Raw genomic sequence first — 7,913 nt, 5'->3', positions numbered from 1 at the left:
AATGCTCTCTATTAAGATTCAACAAATGGGTAAGAAGATAGAGAGGGACAAAGAGAGGGGGGAAGGGAAAGAGAGAGAGTGCAAGAGAGAGAGAGGGAGAGGGAAGAGATAGGATGGGGGAGGGAGAGAGAGATAGGGTGGAGGGAAATAATGGAATGGAGAGAGAGAGAGAGAGAGAGAGAGAGAGAGAGCATGGAGGGAAATAATGGAAGAGAGAGAGGGAGAGGGAGAGGGAGAGAGAGGGAGATGGAGAGGGAGAGAGAGAGAGGGAAGAGATAGGATGGAAGAGGGAGAGAGAGAGAGGGTGGAGGAAAATAATGGAAGGGAGAGAGGGAGAGGGAAGAGATAGGGTGGAGGGAAATAATGGGAGAGAGGGAGAGGGAAGAGATAGGATGGAGGAGGGAGAGAGAGAGATAGGGTGGAGGGAAATAATGGAAGAGAGGGAGATAGCGTGGAGGGAAATAATGGAAGGGAGTGAGAGATAGGGTGGAGGGAAATCATAGAAGAGAGAGAGAGAGAGAGAGAGAGAGAGAGAGAGAGAGAGAGAGGATGGGGGGAGGGAGAGAGAGGATGGGGGGAGGGAGAGAGAAAGAGAGGGTGAGAGGGAGAAGGAAGAGATAGGATGGGGGAGGGAGAGAGCGAGAGAGGGTGAGAGAGAGGAGAGGGAAGAGATGGGATGGGAGGGGAGAAAGAGATAGGGTGGAGAGAAATAATGGAAGGGAGAGGGGGAGAGGAAAGAGATAGGATGGGGGAGGGGGAGAGTGAGAGTGGGTGAGAGAGAGAGGGAGAGGGAAGAGATAGGATGGGGGAGGGAGATAGAGAGATAGAGGTTGAGAGGGGGAGACCTAAGAGATAAAGAATGGCAAAGAGAGAGACTTGTGGGAATAAGAGAAAGGGAGGGGGAGGTAGAGAATGGGAGAGAGATACAATTGAGAGAGGAGAGTGAGATAGAGAGATAGAGGCAAAAAGGGAGAGAGACTTAAATGAGAAATAATCAAAGAGAAAGAGACAAAATGAGAGTTAAAGAGAGAGATAGAGAGAGAGGGAAAAGAGTTAGAGGGAACAAGAGAAATAACAGGAGAGACACACTTGGGAGAGGAGATAGAAAGATAAAGGTTGAGAGTGAGAGACACCTGGGAGAGGAGGAGATAGATATATAAAGGTTGAGAGTGAGAGATTTGATAGAAAGGAGAGAGACTTGAGAGAAATATGGAGTAGGGGAGATATAAAGAGACCTGAGAAGTGGATGGAGGAATTGTGAGTGAGATACCTAAGAGGTGGAGGGAAGGAAGGTGAGAGAGACACCTAAGAGGTGGAGGGAGAGATGGTGAGAGAGAGAAAGAGAGAGTGAGATATAAAGAGAGCCTGATTGAGAGGAAGAGATGGAAGGAGAGTATAAGAGACTAGAGAGAGAGAGAGTGAGAAAGAGTGATAATGAGAAAGGGAGAGAGGGAGGGGGAGGAGAGAGGGAGGGAAAGGGAGAGAGATACACCTAAGAGAGGAGGAGAGTGAGATAGAGAGATAGAGGTTGAGACTGGGAGAGACTTACGAGATAAAGAGTGTGTGTGTGTGTGTGTGTGTGTGTGTGAGAGAGAGAGAGAGAGAGAGAAAGAAAGAAAGATGGGGATACGGGGAGGGAGAGAATGGAGAGAATAGAATCAATCAAAGAGACACTTGAGAGCGAGGGGGAGCAAAAGACAAAGGGAGTGTGGGGGATATAAAGAGAGACCCAAGAGGTGGATGGTGGATTATGAAAGAGAGAGAGAGAGAGAGAGGTGGATAGAATGGACCGAATGGGACAAAGACACTTGAGAGAGAGAGAGGGAGAGGGAGAGGGAGAAAGAGAGAAAGAGAGAGAAAGAGAGAGAAAGAGAGAGACTTGAGAGGAAAAGAGGGAAAGAGAGAGGGTGAGAGGGAGAGAGGGAAAGAGAGGGAGAGGAAAAGGATGGAGGAAGGGATGAAAAAAGAGGGAGAGATCAAAGGGAGAGAGAGATTAAGTGAAAGAGGGAGGGAAGCGTTGTGGAAAAGAGAGAACCCAAGTGAGAGAGATGGAGGGAGGGAGGGAGGGTTTGATGAAAAGAGGGAGAGATCTGATAGAGAGAGGGGGGAGGGAAATAACGCAAGGGAGAGGGAAGATATAGGAAGGGGGATGGATAAAGAGAGAGGGGGAGGGAGAGAGAGAGAAAGAGAGGGTGAGTGAGATAGGGAGAGGGAAGAGATAGGATGGGGGAGGGAGAAAGAGAGAGAGGGGGGAGGGAAACAGTGGGAGGGAGAAAGAGCGGGGGGGAAGGAAACAATGGGAGGGAGAGAGAATTGAGAGAGAAAGAGAAAGGGGGAGAGAGAGAGATATGGAGAAAGAGAAAGAGAGGGAGAGCGAAGAGATAGGATGGGGGAGGGAGAGAGAGTAAGAGAGGGTGAGAGAGAGGGAGAGGGAAGAGATAGGATGTGGGAGGGAGAAAGAGAGAGGGAGGAGGGAAACAATGGGAAGGATAGAGGGAGAGGGAAGAGATAGGATGGGGGAGGGAGAGAGAGTGAGTGAGATAGGATGAGAGAGAGAGAGAGGGAGAGGGAAGAGATAGGATGGAGGAGGGAGAAAGAGAGAGGGAGGATGAAAATAATGGGAGGGAGAGAAAGAAAGAGGGTGAGAGAGAAAGAGGGAGAGGTAAGAGATAGGATGGAGGAGGGAAACAATGGGAGGGAGAGAGGGAGAGGGAAGAGATAGGATGGGGGAGAGAGAGAGAGAGAGAGAGAGAGAGAGAGAGAGAGAGAGAGAGAGAGAAGGATATTACAAGAGACTAGAGAGAGTGGTGAAGAGAGGGAGAGAGGGAGAAAGTGATATATTGAGAAAGGGAGAGAGAGGGGGAGGAGAGAGGGAGAGAATGGGAGAGAGATACACTTGAGAGAGGAGGAGAGTGAGATAGAGGCTGAGAGGGAGAGACTTAAGAGATAAAGAATGGGAGAGAGAGAGAGGGGGGGGAGAGAAAGGGAGAGAGATACACTTGGAGAGGAGGAGAGTAAGATAGAGAGATAGATGTAGAGAGGGAGAGAGACTTAAGAGAGAAATAATGGGAGAGAAAGAGAGGGAAAGAGAGAGAGAGAGAGAGAGAGAGAGAGAGAGAGAGGGGGGGGGGGAATGAGATGAAGAGAGGGAAAAAGAGTTAGAGGGAAAGAGAGAGAAAGAATGGGAGAGAGACACCTGAGAGAGGAGGAGTAAGATATAGATAGATAAAGGTTGAGAGTGAGAGTCTTGATAGAGAGGAGAGAGACTTGAGATAAAGAGAAAGGTAGCAAGAGGGAGAGAAGGGGAAACAGAGAGAGGGAAATAAAGACTTGAGAGAAGAAGAGAAAGGGAGGCAGAGGGAGAGGAAGAGAAAGGGATGGGGAGGAAGAGGGAGAGAATGGGAGAGAGTGGGAGATAGAGATACTTGAGAAGGAGAGAAAGAGAGAGCCCAAGTGAAAGAGGGAAAGAGAGGGATAGATGAAAGAGAGATAGAGGGTGAGGGAGATGGGAAAGAGAGGGAGAGATACTTGAGAGAGGGAAGGAAGTAGAGAGGGAGAGACCTAAGAGAGAGGTAGAGGTAGGGGTTAAGGAAGAGAGAGGGGGAATGCAGGGAAGAGACCAGAGATAATGTTGATACGAGCATGCTGATTACTAAAATTTGACTCTGAAATTTAGATGAAAGAGAGAGAGAGGGTGAGGGAGATGGGAAAGAGAATGAGAGAAACCCGAGAGAGGGAAGGAAGTAGAGAGGGAGATACCTAAGAGAGAGAGAGGTAGGGGTTAAGGAAGTCTAAGGGGGGATGTAGGGAAGAGACCAAAGAGATAATGCTAATATGAGCATGTTGATTACTGAAATTTGACTAAGTATGAAATTTATATGAATACTCAAAAAACTAGAATCTACATTATAACACCTAAAGATCTGGAACCACTCTCAAACATCTTGACAATATATACATAAAATATAACTTAAAGTATAAGAAAAAAAAAAAAAGACAAATAGAAATGTGACTTATACTTTAAAAAAAAAATCATTTGGCACGCGCCAAATGTGGTGCCTTGGTAAACTCCAATCCAAAGGCTTGGATTTGCCTTGGGAATACAACCCAAGGGCTTGGACACCCTTCTCAGGTCTAAGACGTGTTTTCCAACAAGTATTGAATTTTTTTTTACTTTTTTGTTTGTGCTCTTCGTCAGGTTTGCACGCATTTCAATGAAATAAAAATACCGTACGAATGTCAATCTCTCTCTTAGTTATCCAGCCATATAATTCTTTTTAAATTTTGATAATTTTAAGGTCTTCATCCATAATTTCTTTTGTTAGTGTGTCTAGTTTTTTGTCAAAAACCAACATGTCATATTTCGGCCATAGATTTTTACTCTTTTATCCAATTTTGAAAAAAATTACATTTTCAGAAACTAGACTCCATTCTACACAGTTTTTTTTAAAAAGTCATTTTTTATTAGTTTTCACAAATTTTTAGGGGGAGCACACTCAAATTTCATTAAAAAATTAGTGTCCACTTCAAAAATTGGTAAAAAATCATATATTCATTAAAAAATTAACCAAAAAATCTAGCATAAACTACATGGTGTTAGCTAATTTCTCACTAGAGCAATTTTAAAAATTCCAAAAAAAAGTTTACATTTTAGGGGGAGCACACCAAGTGCTATGTTATTTTTTTATTAAAAAACAGCACCACTATGTGTGCTCCCCCTTTTTGAAACCCTTAATCTACACCATTTTAAAAAAAAAATAGTAGTCTAGAAAGTAGACTCAGAGCACTACAACTCTTTTTCTTACTGCAACCTCATATTTTGAGTGTAACTATCTTCATTTTCTTGTCGAAGTTCAAACTTTGCTAATTTCAAAAATTAAAAAGTGGCATCTTAAGACCCCTTTTTGGTCCCCCATCTTTGTGCACTTATATATATATATATATATATATATATATATATATATATATATATATATATATATATATATATATATATATATATATATATATATATATATATATATATATATATATATATATATATATATATATATATATATATATATATATATATATATATATATATATCTGTGTGTGTGTGTGACAACATGTATATACATATGTATACTTACGTGGATACCACGAATATGTGGTGTGCACGTTGTGGGTCCTCTCCCCTAGGACAAATAATGTCAAGTGGATATGTCAGGATAGTGAACTATGCATTAATGTAGGGAATGTGAGGTGGCAAATGCGTACTAAGACAATAAAAGCTCATTAATGTAGGGAATATGAAGTGGTGGTTGCTTATTTAGATGGAAAGTGTGTATAATTAAGCCAAAATCTTCGAAGAGATTTGGCTCACCGACATTAGTATAAAGCATTGAAGAGGAAAAAAACAAAAACAGATCAACACATCTATCTATAGGGGCAAAGCAGTGCATTGAAAATATAGTTTATTTTAGTAATTGTTCAATGAAGGGGAAGCATTTTGCAGGTACCAGTAAGCATGGAAGCTACATTCACACTTTACACCTCAAGGAAGCAACTGGAATTTGCTAGCGTGATATCTGATAAGAGATTGAAGAAAGTTTTTAAGTACTAGGATGAAGAATTTATCACGGCAATTAAGGTGTTCCTTGGTGACTGTTTCCTGAAAAATAGAACACGGGTACCGCACAAATGTTGACATTGTCAATATGGTTTTGGCATGGGGGTTGGAGATTGGGAAAAACACTGAAAAGTGTGCATGGTTGTTGCGAGGAATAATGGGTAAGGAATGGTTAGGCGGCCTAAAGCCTCTTCTCAACAAGGTCATTCCTATAATTGGGTTTGATTATCTAGTAGGGGGAGGAGTGGAATTAGAAGTCACGACACTCTTCCAATTCATTAGATGGAGAGTGGGACAGGACCAGGAAGCGAGGAGGTCTGAAGTGGCTGAGGGGTGGAGGTTGCTTGAGAAATTTCTTCGTGAAAAGGAAGGTGGTGCGACTATCGCAGGTGTGGGTGAGACCGCAGGTCATATTGGAGTCGACAGACTTATGGGAAATCAAGAAATGATATTTTTTGGTCTTATGTCAAATCATTTTGGTAAGTGAATCATATTTTTTTGAATAAACACAATATATTGATCTGTTATACGTAAATTGAAAAGAGGTTTGTGGATTGTGAACAAGAAAAATACCTGCAAAACATGTATTCTTTGCCTAAATTGTGTGGCTTCTTACACCTCTACAACATGCTCTTTCTCTGTCTTCTTGCTCTTTGGTTCTTGCTTTCGCTTGTTGAATGAAATGCGTTGATTTCAAGTGCTTATTTATGTTTGAGAATTTGAATTTGAATCGAAGTTCTTTAATTTTTTTACCTACTGTGTTGAATTTGAATTTGAATCTCCTTCCCCATTTATGTCTAAGTTGATTGTTTTTGTTGTTCAATTTGTGGCCTTATACAAGTGTTGTGATGGGTGCAGGTGATATGACTAGTAACGACGTTGAAGTGACCATATTAGCCTAGTTAGAGCTAGACAAATGGGACGGGGGATGCAGAAATATGTTGAAAGGGTCTCATGGTTTGATGCGGACGTGGACAAATTTTGACCATCACATGACATTTGATTGGCCACGTCAGTGTCCATGGGTGCTCACATGGCATGGGGTTGTTGTCATGTCGTTTTGTATTGCCTCCAAGTCATCTTATTTAGGCTTAATATGTTATCGTTTTAATGTTTAATACATAATTTAATATTTTTATTGTGGTCCTTTATTGGGCACGTGATCTTATTTGACAGAACTCAAAATAATATATTCGAATCAATATGAATGGTTTAAATGCTTAAGTGTGAACATAAAGATTTATATTTTGAATACAAAAGATACACTTTATGGTTAATTTGTGTGATTGTTTAATGTTATTATTTATTTGTTCAATGTTAAACATGTGGTGGGACACACGTTGACAGATACTGGGTGGTTAGGCGGACACCTATGGGCCCCTAACTGCCTAAGACCTATCACACGTTTAGGTGCCCGCACATGTAATGGCTCCTCTCCCCTATATTTGTACCTAACATGAATGTAACCCAAAAATTTGTCACTTGGTTAAATATTGACCAACTACATTAATGACCTCTCATATAGCTAATAATATCATTGTAATACGAAGGTAAGTATACATGGTTTATAAAATGATTTCCTCGGTATTATTTACAAAAGATAATTTTATATTTATCCTACTAAATCATGAATTATGAATACTCAAAACTACTTCTAAGTTTTTATTGAAGAGTTTTGTAACTTATTTAAATAGTGTGTGATTGAATCATTTTTTCTAAGTATTGGTATCTATTCAATGGGAATAGAGTCAAAATACATCATAGGAAATATAAATTGAATGCAACTTACAATAATGAAAGGTATTGTATAACAAAATATACCTATCCATCTAAAATTATATTGTAGAAGTGCATATGCAACATGGGTTTATTCCAAGGCTTAAATATTTTAAAGATATTGTATATTTATAAAAATCCACATGAAACTTGCATACTATGAAATTTGATGTGAGGGAACCTTAACAAGGTGTTATTTTGAGTTCCCCTGAAAATACATAGACAACCTTGGAGATATTCAACTATTGATGGCCTTGACAATAAATTGACCTCAATCTACTTCAATATTTGATCGATTTCCTAAAGAATTGTGTGTTACTTGAAACCCAAAAGAGAGATTAGTATTTGTGAGAGTAGTGGAAACATAATAACCAATCCCTGTGATGAAAAATGAAATGCCATTTATAGCTTCTAGCTCTTTTCTTTTGGCTAAACTTAGGATAATTAGGAAGAAGATGAACTCTTAGATCTAGCATATGGAGTCTCTCAAGTCTTTGGAACTTTTAGAATGAGTGGTAAAGACTCG

This window comes from Cryptomeria japonica, chromosome 10 (genome assembly GCF_030272615.1).
Source record: "Cryptomeria japonica chromosome 10, Sugi_1.0, whole genome shotgun sequence".
Lineage (NCBI taxonomy): Eukaryota > Viridiplantae > Streptophyta > Pinopsida > Cupressales > Cupressaceae > Cryptomeria > Cryptomeria japonica.
This window is presented reverse-complemented; position numbering follows the sequence as displayed.